The 21,992-nt window shown below is 44.1% G+C and overlaps 2 long non-coding RNA genes across 4 annotated transcripts in view; one reads left to right on the forward strand and one right to left on the reverse strand.

The window, feature by feature from the left end:
- Positions 1-7,656: 7,656 nt before the first annotated feature.
- The window catches only part of LOC146498368 (uncharacterized), a 97,203-nt gene continuing 82,867 nt past the window's right edge, over positions 7,657-21,992 (forward strand). Inside the window, exons 1-3 of one of the 2 annotated variants that reach the window (XR_014870609.1) lie at positions 7,657-7,808; positions 7,996-8,442; positions 8,561-9,533. This is a non-coding gene — a long non-coding RNA (uncharacterized LOC146498368). Of the gene's footprint in view, positions 7,809-7,881; positions 8,443-8,560; positions 9,534-21,992 lie in introns of those variants that run through there. The other variant, XR_014870608.1, reaches the window with a different exon arrangement.
- LOC146498369 (uncharacterized) lies at positions 12,677-20,754 on the reverse strand. 2 transcript variants are annotated; one of them, XR_014870611.1, is made up of 4 exons: positions 17,264-20,754; positions 16,194-16,558; positions 15,919-15,993; positions 12,677-13,233 (listed from the first exon to the last, which is right to left on the reverse strand). It is a non-coding gene; the product is annotated as an uncharacterized LOC146498369 (long non-coding RNA). The 2 variants fall into 2 exon arrangements; XR_014870610.1 differs by having other exon boundaries at positions 16,194-20,754.

The following is a 21,992-nucleotide window of genomic DNA, read 5'->3' on the forward strand; positions in this document are numbered from 1 at the left end:
GTCCAGTCTCCTCCCGTCCTCCAGTCCCCTGTAGTCCAGTCTCCTCCCGTCCTCCAGTCCCCTGTAGTCCAGTCTGTAGTCCAGTCAGTCCAGTCGCCTCCCGTCCTCCAGTCTGTAGTCCAGTCAGTCCAGTCGCCTCCCGTCCTCCAGTCTGTCCAGTCTGTAGTCCAGTCAGTCCAGTCGCCTCCCGTCCAGTCAGTCCAGTCGCCTCCCATCCAGTCAGTTCAGTTCCCGGACCTGCAGCCACAGCACCCAGAGCCAGCTGTGAGCCCTCCTGCTTGCCAACCAGGGGCCTCCGCGCCCGCTGGCCCGGCCGCTCTCCAGCCAGGGGCCTCCGCGCCCGCTGGCCCGGCCGCTCTCCCGCCAGGGGCCTCCGCGCCCGCTGGCCCTGCCTGTCTCCAGCCAGGGGCCTCCGCGCCCGCTGGCCCTGCCTGTCTCCAGCCAGGGGCCTCCGCGCCCGCTGGCCCTGCCTGTCTCCAGTCAGGGGCCTCCGCGCCCGCTGGCCCTGCCTGTCTCCAGCCAGGGGCCTCCGCGCCCGCTGGCCCTGCCTGTCTCCAGCCAGGGGCTTCCGCGCCCGCTGGCCCTAAAGCTGTGGCTCCGTCACCCCCGACTCCCGTGCCGTCACCTGGTCCAGCCTCAGCGCCAGCGTCTGCTTCGCCTGGTCCGGACTCAGCTTCAGACTCAGCTTCTGCTTCGCCTGGTCCGGACTCAGCTTCAGCTTCAGCTTCGCCTGGTCCGGCCTCAGCCTCGTCGCCAGCTTCAGCTTCGCCTGGTCCGGCCTCAGCCTCGTCGCCAGCTTCAGCTTCGCCTGGTCCGGCGGCTGCCGCGTCGCCAGCCTCTGCTTCGCCTGGTCCGGCGGCTGCCGCACCGTCGCCCCAGCCACGTTCTGGCCGTCATTGCCGGCGCGGCCGCCCACCGCACCAGCTCAGCAGCCGTCGCCGCCTTCCTCGCGGTCGCCCACCGGACCAGCTCAGCGGCCGTCGCCGCCTTCCTCGCGGCCGGCCACCGGACCTGCTCAGCGACCGCCGCCGGCTTCCTCGCGGCCGCCGCCGGCTTCCTCGCGGCCGCCCACCGGACCAGCTCAGCGGCCGCCGCTGGCTTCCTCGCGGCCGCCCGCCTGAACTGTCTCGTCTCGGCCGCCGGCCACGTGGCCGCCCGCCTGAACTGTCTCGTCTCGGCCGCCGGCCACGCGGCCACCCGCCTGAACCGTCTCGTCTCGGCCGCTGGCCACGCGGCCGCCCGCCTGAACCGTTTCGTCTCGGCCGCCGGCCACGTGGCCGCCCACCTGAACTGTTTGTCTCTCTGTGGACCCGTGTTCTCTCAGTCAGTCAGCCATTCAGTGTTCCAGCCAGTCAGTGTCCGTTCACCCTATGTTCCTCCACTCCTTATAATAAACATCCACCAGTCTTCACCTACCTGTGAGTCCTGCGTTTGGGTTCCTTCTTCCTCGCCTCCACACAACGCCTGACAAATATACACTGAGCAGACACGGAAACCTGTGACAAATAATTTAACCAGTGAAGTAATGTCATCCAGAGCTGATTCTTCAAATGAGACAGCTGCTCCCGGAAAAAAACATCATCCTTCTGATTAATTTGAAAAGAAAGCCTCTGCATCTTCTGTGAGAGAAACTCTGGTAACACCAGATTCTGTTCCTCGGAATGATTCAAACACTGCCTCCTGTTCAACTAAGATAACAGAGGAACTCTCAGATAAACTGCTGAAACGTAATAAACAGCAAAGGCAAAAAATGAGGAGAAGATTATTGACCCAACAAAAACTACCACAACGAAAGGAAAATCAGAAGACGAAAGAAAGGCAGATGTACAGGTTTGATGAAAGCTTCAAGACAAAGAAAAAAAAACTCAACTAGGAAGTCTAATGATCCTGATCACAGACAGAAAAGGAGTCTGTACAGAATTGAACTGTATAAATTAAATGCTACCTATAGGGAGAAACAGAATATTTGAGAAAGTGCTAAAATGAGAGAGAGAGAGAGAGAGAGAGAGAGAGAGAGAGAGAGAGAACGTGTCATAAGGACAAAGACAATCCCCTATTCAGAGATAAGCAGAAGGAACGTATAACAAGAACATATAGACAGTCTCCCATATTCAGAGATAAGCAGAAAGAGCATATAAGAAGAATATACAGAACTTGTGCTGGATTCAGAGAAAAACATAAAGCTTACATGAGGTCATATGTATATAACCTATATAAAGAAAGCGAAGAATTTAAAAAGAAAAAACGATCTTACATGACTAAGCGTTATGGAGAAGAGAAACAATTTCAGCAACAACACAAAAACAATATGAGAGAACGAATGAGCGTAAAATATTGGAACGTTTTTTCCTCTTAGACAGATGCATAATATCAGATGTGCAATGAACATAAAACGAAAATATCGCCAGATGCATTGACCAGCTGAGAGTTTACAGTGTCATCCAGATAACACTTTAATGAATGAGGCCATATCTCGTTTCAGATCAAACATTAAGTCAGCACCATCTTATGTTTGTACTGTTTGTCTAAAAGCTTCTTTTCCTAATCAGGTGAAAATCTGCAAAAGAGAAAATTACTCAAAACACCAAACTGTAGCTCAGCAGTGTCTAACTGGTAAAGTTGTTCATGTGTGATGAAGCATGTAATGATCAATGCAGCTTTCCTATTGAGAGAAAAGGGAGTATATCTGTCACACATGTCACAGTTCCCTCAAAAGTGGACGCATGCCAAGGCTTGCTGTTGTCAATGGTTTAGAACTGCAGGATATTCCAGCTGAACTGTGTGATCTCAACATTCTGGAGAGACATCTGATTGCCAAATGCATACCTTTTGCTAAGATTATTCCACTTCCAAAGGGCAGACAGAGACTCAAACGTGGTAATGTGGTGTGTGTACCATCTGAAGTCCAACAAACAGTTGACTGTTTACCGAGGCTCAGAAGCCAATCACAGATAATGAGGATCAAGCTGAAAAGACGACTGTGCTACAAAGGCCATCAGCTGTTCCAGACTGTCACCTAGTCTAAACTAATTCAAGCCCTGCGTAAACTCAAACAGATTCACCCACAGCACACAGATGTTGTTATCAGAGATGATGCATTGCTTTGTGATCCAACGTTACCTGATGATGACAGCAGTGATGAAGCTAGCATGGGAAGTGATGATTATGATGAAGCAGATTTAATGGAAATTGACAACTATGAAAAAGATGCCCTTTTGTGCGAAAGTGAGTCTGAAAGTGATCAAGCTGGTATCCTGTGATGAACAACCAGAGGAACAAAATCCAGAGGAACCAGAAAGTGATTTGAACAATGGAGGTTTTGCTCTAGAAAGTTGTCTGCAGCCTGTAGACATTTCAGAAGATTCTCTGTTTCAGTGATAACACATATTGTGTGGCTCCTGCAGAAAGAAACAATCCTGTTAGCTTCTTCAGAACTCCTCATTTGGAAGCCATGGCATTTCCTGTGCAGTTTCCTACTGGTCAGAATACACTAGATGAAAAGAGACGTCTCAAGATCACACCGAGTGCATACTTCAAGTCAAGGCTTTTCAACATTGATGCAAGATTTGCTAAAGATACAAATTACCTGTTTTTCCTCACAGTTTGTTACTGAAATACACTTGGCTAATTCCAGCATGACAATACAGCTAAGGAAAGGTAAAACTATGACGAAAGATGGACGCAAAATCACATCAGGAATGTTACAAAGTAAGACAGAAGTAGAGAAGCTGGTAAGAAATAAAGATGCAATCAGATTTATGCAGCCACTCAGAGGAACTCCAGCTTACTGGGAGAAAACCACCAGAGATCTATTCAGTATGGTTCGCCAAATAGGAACACCTCAGTTCTTTGTCACTTTCTCTGCTGCTGAGATGAGATGGCCTGAAGTGATTAAAGCAATAAAGAGACAACAAGGTGAAGAGGTTGATTTTGAAGCCCTGGACTGGTCAGAAAAGTGTGAAATTCTAAGATCAAATCCAGTAACCACCATGCGAATGTTTGATAAGCGTGTTGAGGCTTTGTTCAGAGATTTGCTTTTTTCTCCTGCACAGCCCCTTGGTGAAATCATTGATTACTTTTACAGAGTTGAGTTCCAGCACAGAGGTCCACATATACACATGTTGCTGTGGATTTGAGAAAAGGTAGAAGTAGATGTGGATGATGACCAAACAGTCTGTGACTTTGAGGACAGATACATCTCAGGTCAACTCCCTGATCCAGAAAAACAACCTGAACTGCACAAAAAGGTCACTGAACTACAAAAGCACAGCAAAAACCACACAAAAACATGCTTTAAGAGTGTGAACTCTGGTTGTAGATTTGGGTTTCCAAAACCACCAGCCACAAGAACAATGATTGTGAGAAAGGATGAGGATTCAGACACTGAAGCTGCAAAAGCCAAACTCAGACCTTTGATGAACCTGCTGAAGGAACCTGAAGCTGCTTCGCTCACCATAGAGCAGATTCTGTCACGATGCAACTTGACAATGAATGAGTATGAACAATGCCTCCAAGACATAAACAAGAAAACAGCGCTGATTCTGAAACGTGACCCAAAGGACTGTTGGATCAACAATTACAAAACCCAGACCTGCTTGAAGCCTGGAACTCTAATTTAGATGTCTCATTAATTTTGAATGCCTATTTATGTATATAATATCTCTGTAAATATATAACGAGGAGAGAATCTGGCCTCTCTGAATACCTGAAGACAGTTATAGATAACTCTGCAAAGAACACGGTCAATGAATATGATGAAATGAGAGCTGTGATGCAGGCTTACTCAAAAAAGAGAGAAATCAGCGCACAGGAGTGTGTGACTCGAGTCTGTGGCCTAAAAATGAAAAAATGTTCCCGCAGTGTTGTATTTGTACCAACAGATGATAACCCAGTAAAAATGAGTCGCCCGATGAGCTACCTGGAAAGCACAACACACGACATTTGGATGACAAGTTTGGCTGATAAATACAAATGAGACACCAGAATATGAGGTTGATTTTGCTGCCTTGTGCCAGTTGGTGAGTGGTCCAAATGAAGGAAAAGATGTGCTTCCTCTTCTAAACCAGCTTGGATTTGTACAAAGGCGAAAAAATGATAAACCAGCTATAATCAGGTATTACCACTGCTCACAAGAAAAAGAGCCTGAGCAATATTATGGTCGACTGTTGAGACTTTACCTTCCACACAGATCAGAGCAGGAACTGAAACCACAAGGGTTCCAAACCTATCAGTCCTTCTACAACTCAGGTTGTGTACGACTTCCATGTTCAGACCACAGTGAGTCTGTGAAAAGGGTTGTGAAAAGAAATAAAGACAAGTATGAGAAGAACTCTGAGGATATTGAGAGTGCACTGGAAGAATTTGAACAAAATAGGGACGTTGTGATTGATGAATGGTGTAATCTTGCTCCTGAATCTGAAGTTGTGAGGTTGCAATGTGATGAGAATCTTCTTGAGAGACATTCTGATGATGAGAACAAACAGGAGAATGTCCCCGACAACAGTCGTCAGTCTGATGCTGTAACAGAGATCAGAGCCATCAGAGAACAACCTGCAGTTGATCCACCTGTGGTACGTGTAATGTATCAGAATCTGAACCAGAAGCAGGCCTGCGTGTTCTATGCCATTAAGAGACTGGTGTATTCAGCGAGTTTGTGGTTTGAACTCAGATCCATTTTTCTTCTATATCAACGGTGGTGCAGGAACTGGAAAGTCACATCTGATTAAATGTATTCATTCTGAAGCATCAAAGATCCTGAGCAGACTGCCTGCTAATGCAGAAGAAGCTGACATATCAAATCCAACCCAACTGTTTTACTGACTTCATTTACCGGTACAGCAGCTTTTTCTATCAATGGCTCTACATTACATTCTCTACTGAAACTACCCAGGAGTCTGAAACCACCCATTCAAGGACTTGGTAACCAACGGGATGAAGTCAGATCTGAGCTTATAAATGCTGAAATTATTGTTATTGATGAGATTTCAATGGTTTCAAAACCCCTTTTTGCTTATGTGGATGCAAGACTGAAACAAATCAAAGGCACTCAAAGACCTTTTGGTGGAATGTCAGTTTTAGCTGTTGGAGATTTTTACCAGCTGCCACCAGTGCGACAGTCTAAACCTCTGTGTTTATGATCCAGAACAGATTGACCTATGGCAGGAACATTTTCAGATGATCACTCTAACCGAGATCATGCGTCAGAAAGATGATGCGGCCTTTGCAGAGATGCTGAACAGGATTAGAGTCAAAGAAAAGACAGATGATCTTTCTCAGTGCGACAGAGATTTGTTGTCACAGGCTGTGACTGCACCAGAAGAATGTCCAACTGAGGTCTTACACATTTATGCCACCAACAAGAATGTGGAATCCCATAACACAGATACCCTCAAGAAGCTTCATTCAAACATCATAATCATCACTGCAGACGATTTCCAGAAGGATAAACGTACAGGCAGAATGGCACGAAGAGACAAACCATTTACAGGTGGGCGAAATGATTTACCTGACACTCTGAACATTGCTGAAGGAGCTCGAGTGATGCTGACCAGAAACTTGGACACACTAAACGGTTTAGTCAATGGTGCTTTTGGTATACGGCTAAAGGTGGTGAGATCTGAAAATGATGGACAAATAATTAAACTGGGGCTCAGAATGGACAACCGGCAGTCTGTAAGAAGCAACCGCAGTGCTAATGCAGCATCTGATGATCTTCTTTACATTGAGAGAGCAGAGGAGAGTCTGAAGTTTAAAGGAGGAGTTTATTCTCATGTTTTAAATGACTAAATCTTTTTACTGTGACGTATGTAGCTCAACAAACGAGATCTTCCCCTCCAAGGGCTTTAAAATATGAAATAGTAAATAAATAAATCCCAGATAAATGCAGGTATTTATTATGGGTCACATGAATAAATACAGACAATTATATTTTCTTGATTATAGTAGATTTTGTAAAATCAAAGGTTTTTGTGATGAATGAGTTTTTGCTTATCATGTTTTACAGGTAAAAAAATGTCAAAAGTTTTAAACTATCTTTAGGCTACCAGAGATGTCTATAATGATACATTATGTAGAGAAAAACATTTGTACAGCTTACAGAATATGTATAAAAATTGATTTAGAAGTAAATGGATAGTTTTCTGAATGTTCCCGACTACAGTTTAACACCACCCACCCAGCTCAGCCCCCAAGTGTCTATGTAATGCTGGTATGGTGTGTGAGTTTGACTTGGCCTTTATCCGGGTGGGTTTGGGTTTGGGTGGATAAAGGCGAAGTCAGAATTCTCTGAGCAGCTGGAAAAAGCTGCTAATAAACAAAGACATCAGAAAGTGTGGGCTTTAGGTGTAGCCCACGCTTTCTGATGCACTAATTAGACTTAGTAACCGACACCCCATACCAGCATTACATAGACACTTGGGGGCTGAGCTGGGTGGGTGGTGTTAAAAGCACTTGTTTTGTAGATGTATTTTTTCAGACAGGGCACAGTCTCCTTTGTGGCAAAACCTTCAAACTTCACCATCCTCAGCTGAAACAACAACATCTTAACACCATCTTCATGAACTGCTGAGCCAAACCTGATCCATCAGTGCTGGACTGCACAGATAACTACATGCCACAAGGAGACTGCTGTGTTATGAACTGCCAAACCAGTGGAGAAGATGACACACCCATCACCTGACCTCCTGCCTGATCTGGAGACCATCATCATGCTGCCACACTACACACCTCTGAGACCATCAATTATGATTGATACTGAGGAAACTGTATTTCCTGTTAGAGATGCTCAGTGATCCTCAGAGCAGAGAGAGGTATTATTCTTTATCTTTGATAAAAAAAAAAAATGTCAGTGTTTTTAATTCAATTAATTAATTTAAATCCTGTTTATTGCATAAATAATTCCACACTCAAATGGTTATACTTGTTGACACTTTTTGAGTTTTAATTCACATTATGGATTACAAATCTATGCTTTTTCTACTCTGTCTCTCTGTGCAGGTATTGCTGTCTTCTGAGTTCTTCAGTGTCCCAACTGAGACATTCAAACCTCATTGCAGAGCTCATGTCTTTCCTCACCATCATGTGAGTGTGAGATTGCTCTGGATTCTGGTTATGTGGCCTGCAGCACCTATAAAGGTATTTCAATATTGTTCATTGTATAACTTATTTGTAGTTTTTAGGCCTTAACACAAATAAAATGTTCCTTTTTCTGTATTTTTTAGAACAAGCTCGTCCAGTGTGCCTGCATTCCAGCTTCTTAGACTCTACGCAAGTGGACAGAGTATAAGTGTTTGACCACTCTTACAGACACCGACTTCTGTCAACTCACTTCTACTGATCAGGCACCTCACTCCAGGAAGACAGAGGGCTGCAAGCCTGTCATCATTTCCAGTGTGGCTTTGTATTCTTGGGGTAGCATCAGATTTTTCCCACAAATATTCAAAGGTAACACTTGTTTTAAGCTTAGTTATTAAATCAAAAGTCTTCCCTTGTGTTATGTCTGTGAAGGTTCTCATGGTGTCCTTTGATGTAGTCTCCCTCTTCACTTGCATACCCACTACAGAGGCAGTGGAGACTGTCAGAAAACGACTACAAGAAGACAGCTCCTTGGAAGACAAGACCAACTTCACACCCGATCAGATTTGCACACTGTTAGACCTCTGCCTTACCACTACATATTTCAAATACAACGAGGGTTTCTACAGACAAAAACATGGCTGCGCCATGGGCTCCCCCGTGTCACCTATTGTAGCCAACCTTTGCATGGAGGAAGTGGAAAGGAAGGCTCTTGGCTCTTTTAAAGGGAGATTACCCAGCCACTGGTACAGATATGTAGACGACACCTGGGTCAAAATCAAAACACAACAAGTGGAATCCTTCACTGCGTACATTAACGCCGTGGATAAAAACATCAAGTTCACCAGGCAAGACACAAAGGACGACCTTTCCTGGACTGCGCTGTGCACATTGAAGAGAATGGCAACCTCAACATTGAAGTTTACCGGAAGCCCACACACACGGACCAGTACCTCCTCTTTGACTCCCATCACCCTCTGGAACACAAACTTGGAGTAATTAGGACCCTACCCCACCGGGCAGAACATGTTCCCTCTAAGCCTGAAGGGAAAAAGGAACACACACATGTAAAGGAAGCACTTAAAACATGTGGCTATCCTAATTGGGCGTTTATAAAGTCAGCAAAGATGCACAGAAAAGAAGATCAGACACCAGCGAGGGAGGATAAGAAAGATAGATACAACAACATTGTCATCCCCTATGTAGCCGGTGTATCAGAGAAACTCAGGAGAGTTTTCTCCAAATACGACATCCCAGTGTACTTCAGACCCAGTAACACACTCAGACAGAAACTGGTTCACCCGAAAGACAAAACTCCTAAACACAAACTTAACAATGTGGTGTACGCTGTACAGTGCAGCAAGGAATGCCCAGACCTCTACATCGGAGAGACCAAACAGCCACTTCACAAGCGCATGGCACAACATAGAAGAGCCACCTCCACAGGACAAGACTTACAAGTTTACAGTTACTTTATGATGGATTTCACCCTGGTCACAGCACTATGTGAAAAGCTGTTAGAGGTAAAGTTAACCCAATTAATACCTCATCATAAGTCACTCTCTAACGCAAAGCAGTGATTATTTTTCACTGTAATTTATTCCACAACAATGTTCTTTATTTGATCCCTGTTTCTTTAAATATGCACATCGATTGTTCAGCTGTGTGACTCTCCACACCTCAAATATATCACAATGTGGACTTCATTTCGGTACAGATTTATCATCAAATCAGGAAACTGTAAACTAATTGAAAAATGAAGCTTATGAAAATTTTAATGTGGCATTGGAACATGTTGTTTATCCTTGCCAAATGATATTTACACAAAACTCCAGCAAATCAGAGGATATATTTTTGTCTCTCACTTGCTTAAAAGCAGCTCCAAAGAAAACGGACGGTATAGAGACCGATTGCGTCCAGAGGCGAAGCAGCGGTACTTGAAAAAAATAGATTGCATCGCAAATCTGGACCCATATGAAATACGGCAGTGGAGTAAAGACCCAGACGACTTACCGCCACTGTCCTAACCCGATATCTTCACGTATCTTGTTTGTGGAGTAAGCGCCTACACAGCGAACCAGTTTCGTAATTACAAGTCACTGGAGGCGCACATACAATTTACAAACAGCTGGGTGCAAGATTTGGCTATTTTGTAACAATTGTCAAAGTGTAAAATAAACCGTCAAATGCAGATCTTTGTCGTTACCTGGCTTTTATTATAATGTCATTTTAGTGAAACACAGAGTTCAAAGCGATGATAAATTGTCAATTATAGTATACAGATACAGAAATGGTTACACAATGTAATGTCAGTGTGTTCATACAATTACACATAACAAAAAAGGTTCTCCTAGTACTATTTCTTCAGAGACATACTCAAAGTTTTCACAATCATTAATTAACAAGAACAAGTCTCATGTGTGTCTGGTTTCACTACCACACTGGGGCACATGTTAACCAAAACACAACATGCTGGGATCTTAACCTCCGCACACATCATTCCCACCGCATTTCTGATGTCAAAGCCTCTGTCAGCCAAAACTACATCCCCTGGTAACAGCTTGTTAAGTATGCCACATTGCTCTGTGATGTGTTTAGCTGATGCACGGCCCCCCACCCCTTAGAAATGAACGAAATTGCACCTTGTGGAGTAATCCCGATCAGGTATTTCATGGTGTGTGTACCCTTGTAGTGCAAGTATGTTTGAGCAAGAGCCTTTAAATTAGATGGTCGTTCTGTACGAACTTGATATCAGCTCATCTCACGGCTGCTATCCAGGCTCGACGCCTTCGTTTGGTAACATCTGATACCCGAGCTCCTTGATGTTGCTTCCAGCTTGGGAAAGCATAAAAAGACAACCCAAGCTTATTCCCATGTTGATTGTAAGATCGAACATTGCAGCCGACCACACAGCAAGTACGAACCATGGCTGTGCTTTTGCTCCTTCGTCACTTGCGCTTAAACCCCGAACATGGCGGATCAGGCCAAAATCCTTTCCACGCCCACCCCCGTGACATCACGCTCCAAAGCCCTATTGGTAAAAAAGTTACAGGAAACTCCACTGGCGGCATGTTATCTAATGTGTTAAACTAATTATTTTTTTAAAAAGTAACGAGTCAAGTTTTGCAAATGTAGCGGAGTAAAAGTACCATTTCTTCTTCATAAATGTACTCAAGTAAAAGTAAAAAGTGTCGTGCAAAAAAGGTACTTTAAAAGTACATTTCTTTCAAAAACTTACTCAAGTAAATGTAACGGAGTAAATGTAACTCGTTACTACCCACCTCTGGCTAGCAGCAACTACAAAGTGAACTACAAATGAAAGCAAACGGTCACCGAAGGGTGAAAGGTTGGTTGGGGAGCCATTAGCCGCAGTTAGCAGTGGTCCGCAGCCTTCAGCTAGCCTGTCCAAGCCAGTCGGGGGAAGAAGGCTCTTCTGTGTTTCTCTGAGTGTTGAAACTGCAAGGTGGCAGACAGCACCGTGCCTTCGTTCCAAAACTCTGGTGATAAAAACAAAGCCCTTTTCTGCTGTGCCACCATGCAGTGATTCCAGCCACCATTGAAAAGTCGGAGGGCCCCTGGAGTATTGGTGAGGGGGCGGGGGAAGCCGCTGGTGAGTGGGGGACAATTGCCTGGACACCAAAACTCCTGGTAGCCAGGAGGATGCAATCCACCTCTTCCGCAATGGGAGCGGTAATCCTTCGTGGCCAATAGTGGGGAGTTGGCAAGGCCAGTGCGCACCGGAGCCGGCAGCTATCGGAGGAAGATGTGAGTGAAGAGGAATCCTCTGTCATCCGCGCCCAGTAAGGACAGCATGCTCTCCATGAGCTCGAGAGCGGTACCATCACCCAGGCCCGCGAGGGAGAGGAGTGTCTCGGCCCGCTCAGCATCAGAGAGTGAGTAACGCCTTGAGGGCGGTGTATTTGCCTTGGGCAGGGGGGTCCTAGAGGAGAGTTATCATGCGGCGGGTGGACAGCGGGTCAAGTGAGGCCACCACATGGTTGTAGTTGGTATCATCGGCTGAAACTCTACGAAGAGCAAACTGAGATTCTACGTGCACGAACCATAAAGAAGGGTCGTGAAGCCAAAAATCCGGGAACTTAAGAGCCACAGCAAACGCAGCCATCGGCGGAGGTGGAAGTCCGGCAGCAGCCGATGCTCCTAGGCCGGAGCTGGCTTCATCTTTGAACCTTAGCATGTTTGCCACAGGGGTCACCAATGTGGAGGGATGTAAAGACAACAGGAGAGGTGTCTCAGTGTCTCACTTCAACTTTATTAACGGATTCACCAGAACTCCACATACAAAAAGCGCCAAAATCTCCACCCCAACACTTCCTTTCTACTTGGGTGTGAGTGGCGCCACCTGGTGTTCCGCCACAGGTTTGCCCTTAAGGGTCAGGTGTAATCATGGTATGGAAAATATACAGGTTGCTCATTTTATCTTACAGAGAAGAGGAGTAGGCAGTGTTACTACAGGTGTTTCAGTACATAACCAAAGAACTGAAAGACTGGGCAGAACCCAACAGAGCTGTATCAAGACACTTCATAAATATTTTTAACTTTATGGAAGAACAGGGTATGCTGGATTCACCGAATGAGCTACATCTTTTTTGTGTGCATTATGTTTATTTGCCAAGGACTGAAAGAGCATTAACAGAATTTGTCAATAAGTGGAAGTCTCTCTACACAAGGAGGACAGACACCTTTTCAGCTGTGGCATACAGGTGTCACAAACAATGTTGGAATACAGTCATTTATAAATAACATTTATGTTAACTCTCACCTCCATGAAGAAGGGCCATTACCAGAACTTCAAACAAACAATGTTATAATTCCAGATATTTACATCAACATAAATGAGACTGCAATGAACATTATTCAACAAGTGAATCTGTCACGAGCTCAGGAGGGACTCAGACGCAGACTGGAATCACAGAGATCAGTTAGTTTCTTTTCTTACACCAAGTGCTACTATGTACAGGTAAAGGGAAAGGAGGTTGGGGTCTCCAGGGGTCACAAAGGCAGTGAGGTCAAAACACAAGCGGGTTATTCACACATGGGGGCTTCTCCTCCCAGGGATTCCTCTTCATGCTCACACCTCACCGACTCACCACACTCACAACAGATCAGTAGCAGCAGGTCCTCAGGCTGGGCATGCAGAGTCTGGCATGGAGAGAGGAGATTAGTATTAGAATGATGCACAAAGGAAACTTGAAGAAAGCCGAAGAATTAAGGAAACACTGACAAGGGTTACACAATAATCCAGCCACAAGGCAATCCTAGCAGCTGCATTAAGTAGTGAGCTTGAGAGAGTGCTGATCACAGATGATTGTTTGCAGGTGCGGAAGCCCACAATGAACTCCGCCCCCGGTAGCGCGAGAGGGGAGCGAGGAGGGACAAGATAGACAAAAACACTTGTAGCCACACTGAGCCAGCCAAACAGGCACAGGGACCATGACAGAATCCTTTTGAAAATGATGGAAATCATGAAATAGATGTTCACTATTACACCTTCTACATTGAATCAAATATTTTGCAAAAAATTTTAAAAACAAAAAAACATTTCAGAACACATATCTGATCAAAAATAACAAAATATTGAAAGCATTTTCTTTAAGCATTTCCTTGCTCTTGCTCTTGACGAAGGCGGTCGCACTTTTCTCCTCTCCTCCTCTCGTGTTTTTTGTATTACTTTTCCCTGGAACATTCTCACAGTCTGTTCTCTAAAACCTAAAAGAGGAATTATGGATTGGATCAGCTGGTCCCTAAATGCAATTGACACCCCTTTCTCAACGAGACGTTTGGGCTTGGGTGAGCCTGAGTGCTGAAGATATCTAACCATGGTAACAGGGTTCTGGCTGATCGGAGCTGGCTTGGCCCTGACTTATCGAAGAATTAAGAAAGCAGAACCGGCTGTTCAAACCCCCACAAGGCTGCCCGCTGGGATTGGAATGATGGGAGAGGCGTGAGTTTCTCAAAATGGGCTCATTGAGTCAGCACGGATAAGATCTTGGAGAGGCTACGGCTGCTGTGAATACTCAGAATAAGATCTCTGACTGCAGACTGGATACATCTCGGAAGGGCTAGCTCGGAATAACATCTCTGGGCGCAAATTGGATGACATCTCGGGGAGGCACACTGCCGTGAGTTCTCAGAAATCGGCTCCTTGAGCACAAGAAATGACAACATCACAGAGCGCGAGTATGGCGAAGCTCGCGGCTCTCCAACGGGAGATTGAGAGACCAGTGTTGGACTGTAGAACTGCTTTGAAATTCATATGAGCTGTTCGCACTAAAGTAAAAACCACCATCACTTCATGCGGATACCCCCTTTGGCGCCAGCTGCGGTCTCAAGGCTGGAGCTGAACAACAACACCCTGATAACGACTGTGTTTAGTCAAAGGAGCTTGGAAAGAAAAGCGTCTGGACTTCTTTAAGTTGCTTGAAGACGTTTCACCTCTCATCCGAGAAGCTTCTTCAGTTCTTCAGTTCTTCAGAAAGGGCAGAGCGAGGGGACAAAGGTTCGGGAGCGTCTTAGCTCTGCAGGAACTGTTTGACCTCCTCGTTTGATTTTTCATTTTGGTCTATTCGTGCTCCCTCATCACGACCGTGTGGACGCAGTAAGCGTTTCTCAGCTCCCGGAGCTCACATTGGTAGTAGTGATGGGAATTCCAGCTCTTTTTTAGAGAGCCATCTCTTTCGGCTCAACTCAATAAAAAGAGCTGGCTCTTTTGGTTCCCAACCGGCTCTTCAGGTTGTTTTGTTGCTTTAAATTAATTTATTATCAACAACAATATAAAATTATGCACAAAAGGAATTAATGTAATGTAATTAATGTAAAAATGTAATTAATGTAAAAAAAAACAAACGTGGTTTTATTTATAAATGTTTATATATAAATATATACGGTGGCCCCTAGAGACAAAGCAGAGAGAGAAAGAGAGCCACAAGCCACAACACAATAAAATATAAATTAAAATATGCAAAACAAAAAGAAGATGCACTTTCTCTTTCACATAAGCCTGGGATGATTTTTTGGGAGAGTGTTTTCCTGCTTGGAATTGCACACATAGGATTCACAGCATGTGTAAACTTTCTGAATTCTTTATCATCTGCAACTACAAATAATTGTGGATGATTACTATACCTTTCTAATGTGACGATGTTGTCTCTTGTTGTTGTCCCTGGCTCTCTTTCCCTCCCGCTCTGTTCCTGTGCTACTGTGAGTGTACTACTGGCCGGAGTGCGAGTCAGAGGGCAGATCTCCTCGGACCTGTGGCACTTAGGACAGCTGTGATAAAAGCATCCCAGAAACTTCCAGACCCACCTCTCTCCCTCTCTCTCTCTCCGAGTAACCATCTACAAAGTATGGGCCTATTTTTTTTCTCTCTTTCCGTCTTTAACGTGTATGGAATAGGGATTTTAGCTTCCCACTCCAACCACTGAATGGACGCGTGTGAGTAAGCTTTGGACAGACACCCGTAGTTTTCGGGAGAGGGGATGGCTATAGTGTTTTTGGGAAGGAAATTAGTGAGGAACACTCATGCATGCAGAAGTTATAGTGACGCGTCACAACCTCGTTTTGATTTTGTACCCGAGATCCTCCGTGCTGATGCTCCGCAGGCTGCTCCTCCTCCTCCTGCCACCCCTGCCGGTAATGATGCTGCACTTATCTTTGAATCGTTTACACATATTTTTTTTATTTATTTATAGGGCTGATTCACATTTTACAGGGCTTTGTTAATACAACATCAGATTGTGACATATCCAGTTTTATGTAAATTATCTTAAAAATTTAATTGAACAAATTTTTTTAAATTTATAGGATCGGTTCATCCCGGTCAATTACCTCCGAGTCTCCTGACGTGCAGCCCGCAAGGTTTGGGTGTGATAGGAGGGAGAGCTCGGGATGCTTCAACTCCCTCTGTTGGGTACCATAAGCATGAAAGAAAAAAAACAGAGAATGTATTATTTTTTTAAAGAGAGGGAGAGTGCGAATTGATCAAACTTTTCTACAACACGTTATACCACTCCAGATCGGGAAGGGCAATATAGCATGGATCGGTTGAATGACTACGTCATATCCTGTGTATTTAAAAAAATAAAAAACTCAATTCAATTTACCTTCCTCCTCCTCTGCCGGATTGTCTATAGTGGTGACCCAGCTCGATATATTCCTGATTCCCTTTGTCAAGAAATAAAAAAGAAAAAGAAAAAGAAAAGAAAAACACAACAAAAAGCGACAATCTAGTATACGATAATACCACTCAAGGTCGGAAGGAGCGCTAGAGCCAGGATCGGATGAATTACATGTCATATCCTTGTATTTAAAAAATGGCAGAGACCTGAGCATGTTTACCTTCACTTTTAAGATCTTTTTTTTTTATTCTTCTCTTCCTGGTGTACGTCAAAAACAATAACATCATCATCTTCTTCTTCTCCCCCTTGTTGCGATCTTTTACAGACAACGTTACTCAGCTCCAGAGGATCTACAGAGATGATGTCATCGAAATTGCCTTGAAAAATGGGTTTATGCTTCTTCTCACACTTCGATCTATAGCATCTGTAAGTAGCAAGTTTACAAAGTTTCAAAACGCTGACATCAAAACAGAACTTATTTAAAAAAAGCACACAAAGATACACACATACCATAGTCCAATTGCGTGAATTTGTCTGTGTATAAATCAGTGTCTAAAAGAACGTGTAAATTATTAGCAATAGATCTAATAAACTTTGACGATATATTTATCTCTTAAAATAAGGCTGGAACTCAGGAACTCAGTGGAGATGTGGTGGACATTACTAGAGGCCAACTTCAAGCCCATAGCACAAGTCACCATCAGGTGCGGGATCTACCAAGGAGATTCTCTGTCCCCACTACTGTTCTGCATAGGCCTAGACCCCCTCAATGAGATCATTGACAAGACTGGCTACAGATACCAACTACGGAGATCTCTGTCCATAACAGTGCAGTCCTAGGAACAGCTAAGATACTGCGCAGGACCATACCAGGCCGCTAGACCCCCTGCAGGGCACACACACACATATGCCATATGCCAAAGGTTGTAAAGGTATTGCTGTACAATGGAGACCGAACACTGGAGACTCTTGCAATACTAGATGATGGCTCAGAATGAAGCATCATTTTACCACGAGCTGTTCAACGCTTGAACCCCTCAGTCTGAGACACTTACCGTGCGGACTGTCCACCAAGAGGTAGTGTAGCTGCGCAGTGCCTCAGTTTCCTTCCAAGTATCCTCCCCCTACAAATCTGGGGAGAAGTATCATATACACAAGGCATTCACCGCTGATGCTCTTGGTCTCTCAGAACATTTGCATCCAGTGAAGATTCTCCAGCGTCACTATAAACACTTGCGTGACTTACCTCTGCCTTTGGTAGACCATGTTCAACCTCTGCTGCTTATCGGCTCTGACATGCCTCATCTCCTGACACCCACAGAACCAGTTCATTTGGGTCCAACAGGGGGACCCATCGCTGTTTATACCAAGCTTGGTTGGTTACTCCAAGGTCCTACCAGTATTGACCAGACCCCTGCATCCGAGCAGCAGTGCCTGTTCACAACAACAGTGCCGACCTGCGAGCCTTTCAGGAATGTTGAGCATCTTTGGCAGATTGATATGCTGCCTTATGTGAGCGAGAAGCAGGTAACTCGATCGACGCAAGATCAGCAAGCTCTAAAACCTACTCCAACGCCAACAATCTGGGTCACTGTTGATGGGATACAGAGGTATGCCACACCACTGCTTTGTTGCGCCAACTCCACCACGCTTCAAATACAGACATCGACACACTAAGGAATGTCTACAAAACACTCACCTGTCAGTACGATTGGCTAGGTTATACAGTATAGTGCCATTCACCACACAAGCCAAGATTCTGTTACAGGATCTTTGGAAGGAACAGCTCGGCTGGGATGACCCAATCCAGCCACATAGCCTTCGTGACAGATGGCTTGCCTGAGCAGGAGATTCCTGATCTTATCCAGATGGAAATCCCTAGATGTTATGCACCAGTGTCAGCTGATTCATCTGCTTCAAGCAGAGATCAAAAGAAGTCTATGTTGCCTTTTTACTGGCTAGATCAGAAACAAAGAAACAGTTGTCCATGCCGTGGTTGGAGTTGAGTGCTGCTCTCACTGGTGCACAACTAGCTAGTCTCCTTCAAGCTGAGCTCTACTACTGTTTTCCACTGGATCAAGTCAGCTATAAAGTTTTTGTGGGCACACGGGTGGCGGAGATCCAGAGACTTACAGGGAGTACCTGGAGATATGTAGATAGTGCAAAAAACCCTGCTGATGACATTACCTGGGGCAAGACCTTGAAGGAGCGGTCACGACCACACCTGTGGCACTAAGGCCCTGAATTTTTACGTCTATCAGAGCCAAAGGATGGTGAGCTGAAGAAACCATATTTCTGTGGACAGGTGATGGTTAACTCCTGCCCTCAACTTCCTGATATTGGCATGTTCTCCGCCTGGAAGGATCTCATGCAGATGACAGAGCGGTCGCCACATGGGGCAGCTGCTCTGAATTGTGGCTGCTGCCCTTACATCTTTTACACAGAGACACAGACAAAGAAAATTCCACAGACTCTTACATGTTGGCCCCTCTCACAAGGGGGCTATACCTTCTCCCTCACAGAGAGAATTATGACTGTGAGGTAGTCAGACTCAAACGTCAAGGAAGGTGGTAAGGGAAGCAAACTACGTAGTTCTTCGGGTTTCCAGAGGTGAGCAATTCATTTTCAGTGAACTCCATTTAATAGTGATGGGTCCAGCAACACTGACGTGGAGAGTGAGGGGTTGAGGGAGCTGGTTCAGGTCCTTGATCCATCATATGTTTTGCCAACCAGAAAGGTTTGTATAGACAATGTTTCATCAGGTAGCTGATGTTAAGTACTGCATACTGATTTAATTTTGTTTCATCTCCAGACCATCAAGGAATTGATAGCCAAAAAATATGCGGAGGAACTCGAACGAGTGAAAATGGAATTACCACAAGCTGTGGCAGTGAGTATAACAGCTGACATATGGACCTCTTTGAGGATGGAGGCTTACTTGGCTCTTACCTGTCACTACATTAATGAGAATATGCAGTTGTATACATCTGTGTTGGGTGTGAAACACTTTCCACAAAGTCACACTGCAGACAATTTGGCCCAATTCAAAAAGGGCATGATGGCTGACTGGACCATCACAAATAAGGTAAGGTGTCTTGTGACCAATGCAGCACCAAGAACTCTCCAAATTCGACATTCAGTTTGCATTGCACACAAACTCAATTTATTAGTCAAGAAATCATGTGGTCAAATCCCTGAACTTTCATTTATAAGAGACAAATCTAGACAAAGAAAAGCTTGCTCAAGTGCCGCAGCAGATGGGACGGCCCATCTCGAAACTTATCAACGAGATACCAACACGTTGGAACAGCACATATCAGACGCTGCCACGGCTTCATGAGAAAGAAGCAGTCTGGGTATCTGTTGTTTCTCTTCCAACAGATTTAACTCCACTTACGGCTGATGAGTGTAACATTGTAAAGGAAGCACTTCTTGTGCTGGCCCCTTTCCATCAGACCACAGTGGAGTTGTCTGAGTAGAGGAGAGTTTCAGGATCAAAGGTCATCCCGATGATGAAAATGCTATATTGTGCACTTGAGTGGAACTCTTTACATCTACACACACAAGCAGCCACCCATCTCCATGACCAACTTAGGCTACGTTCACACTGCAGGTCATAATGCTCAATTCCAATTTTTTGATCAAATCCGATTTTTTTGTCTGCTTGTTCACACTACAAATAAAATCCGACAGTAAACGCGCTCTAGTGTGAACGCTCAAAGCGGCCCGCATGCGCAAAAGAAGACGTCATACACAACGTGCTCTGTTTAGACCCAGAGCAAACAATACTGTTTGACTGATGGCCCTTAACCCTTTAAAACCGGTCAGAGCGGGCACGCTCCGTTTTGCGCAACTACTTTTAAATCTCGGTAGCACTGCAACCACGTAAGCTAGCGCAATAAATCTTTTTGCATATGAAACCGGAGGAGTTGTACTTACATCTTATGCCATCAGCTTGTCCTAGGTCACGGTTTCCTTCCACGTATAGCTTTGCAAAAACTGCATAAAAAGCGCTTGCAGCAACAAAAACATAATATTCCAGAAACACACTTTGCCGATCTTATCAGCTGTTCATAACACTTCCTACATTGAAACAGACGTCAGCGAGAACTATCGCATGTCAGCCATTACCTGCCCGAAACCGGAAGTGACATCATTTTTGATGATAAATTTTTGAAATTTAGTTTTTTTTACCATCAGGGCCTCGTGACCCTTTTTTTAAAAGTTATGTTTGACTTTATGACTTTCTGTGTCGTTTCTGGGATGCTTAGAACTCAAATTGCACTGCTGGAAATAGTTTATTTTGATGCACATGCTGCTTTTTTGCAAATTTGCACTATAATATTTATTTTTGTTTTTCCTGCAGTATATAAAAATTGGTGTATTTCAAAAATAAAACTATGAAGACACTCCAAATAAATTTCCTGTGGTGGGAAACTATTTTGTACAACTTTTTTGTATTTACAGTTTTGAGGGATAAGCCTCTTAAATTTCTCTAACTAGAAATATATGTTAAAAAAACAAAAACGATTTTAAATTTTTTTATAGTTTATTGCACTTTGTTGCAATTTATGTAATTACTATGCACTTAATGCATACATATTATTATAATTTAGGCTATAATGGTTGTATTGATGTATAGCAACTTGAAATGCTCCCAAAAATGGCACTACAGCATGTAAAAATATAATATAAGCTCTGGCAGACTTGGTTCTATGGTAGGTCTTAAAGGGTTAATATAAAGACTTCGGACTTTACGTTTCCTAATTTTTGCTTTAAGTTATTTTGTTATTTACATAATAATGTAAATAACCTAATAATTATCCTTATTGCTGTTTTAGAGAGGAGCGGTGCTTCAAAGGATAGTTGCTGATTTCTGTCAGAATCTGTAGATTATACAGTACAAATAAAATGTTTACGTTGTCTTCTTAACAATTTCACTAACATCTACACTGGATGGCCAGGAAGCGTTCATGATGTCTTTCCCGGGCGCTTCTCTGGTGCTGATAATTGGCGTCTGTCTTGTGTCAGTGACGTAAAAGACGGATGTAATGCAACATGACCATTGAAACAACTGTTGCTTTCTAAAACATCGGATATGTATCGGATTCAGTACCACATACGAAACTGACCCAGATCGGATTTGAAAATATCGGATTTGTGCCGTTCACACTGTCATACCATGATTGGATATAGGTCGCATAGGGTCAAAAAAATCTGATTTGATGCGCTTTCGCCTGCAGTGTGAATGTAGCCTTAGTCACAGACACTGCTTCCTGACCCTATCAACACTTTTAGACCCCAGATATAAAACACTCGGATTTCATAGTTCCTCCAAGTGTAGTGAGGCAGTCAATCGCCTGAAAATGGAGTGTGCTGCAGTAATTGCCCGCACAACATCTAAGCCACAGCCTGGACCTTCATCGAACAGTCACTTGTTCCAGGCAAGTTCAGTATTATCAGCTTATTCGTACATTTATTTTGATGTTAATATGTATGTTCTGTCCTCACTACATGTTGTCCTCGTGAACGTAGACTCAGCTATACAGACAGCTAAACACTCTCCTAATCAAAATCCAAGGAACAGGCCAATGTGTTGATTTAATAAGGAAAAAGTGCGAAACTGTTGACAAAACCAGAAATAAATCAATAAAAATGTTGCATCAATATAATATATAACAAACACATATTCAAAAATATGAGCACAATATTTATCTGTTTAGTGAGTGCTAAATAAAACATCAAATGAAATCATGCTAATGATCAAAATGTTAAAGAAACCAC

This window comes from Neolamprologus multifasciatus, chromosome 18 (genome assembly GCF_963576455.1).
Source record: "Neolamprologus multifasciatus chromosome 18, fNeoMul1.2, whole genome shotgun sequence".
Lineage (NCBI taxonomy): Eukaryota > Metazoa > Chordata > Actinopteri > Cichliformes > Cichlidae > Neolamprologus > Neolamprologus multifasciatus.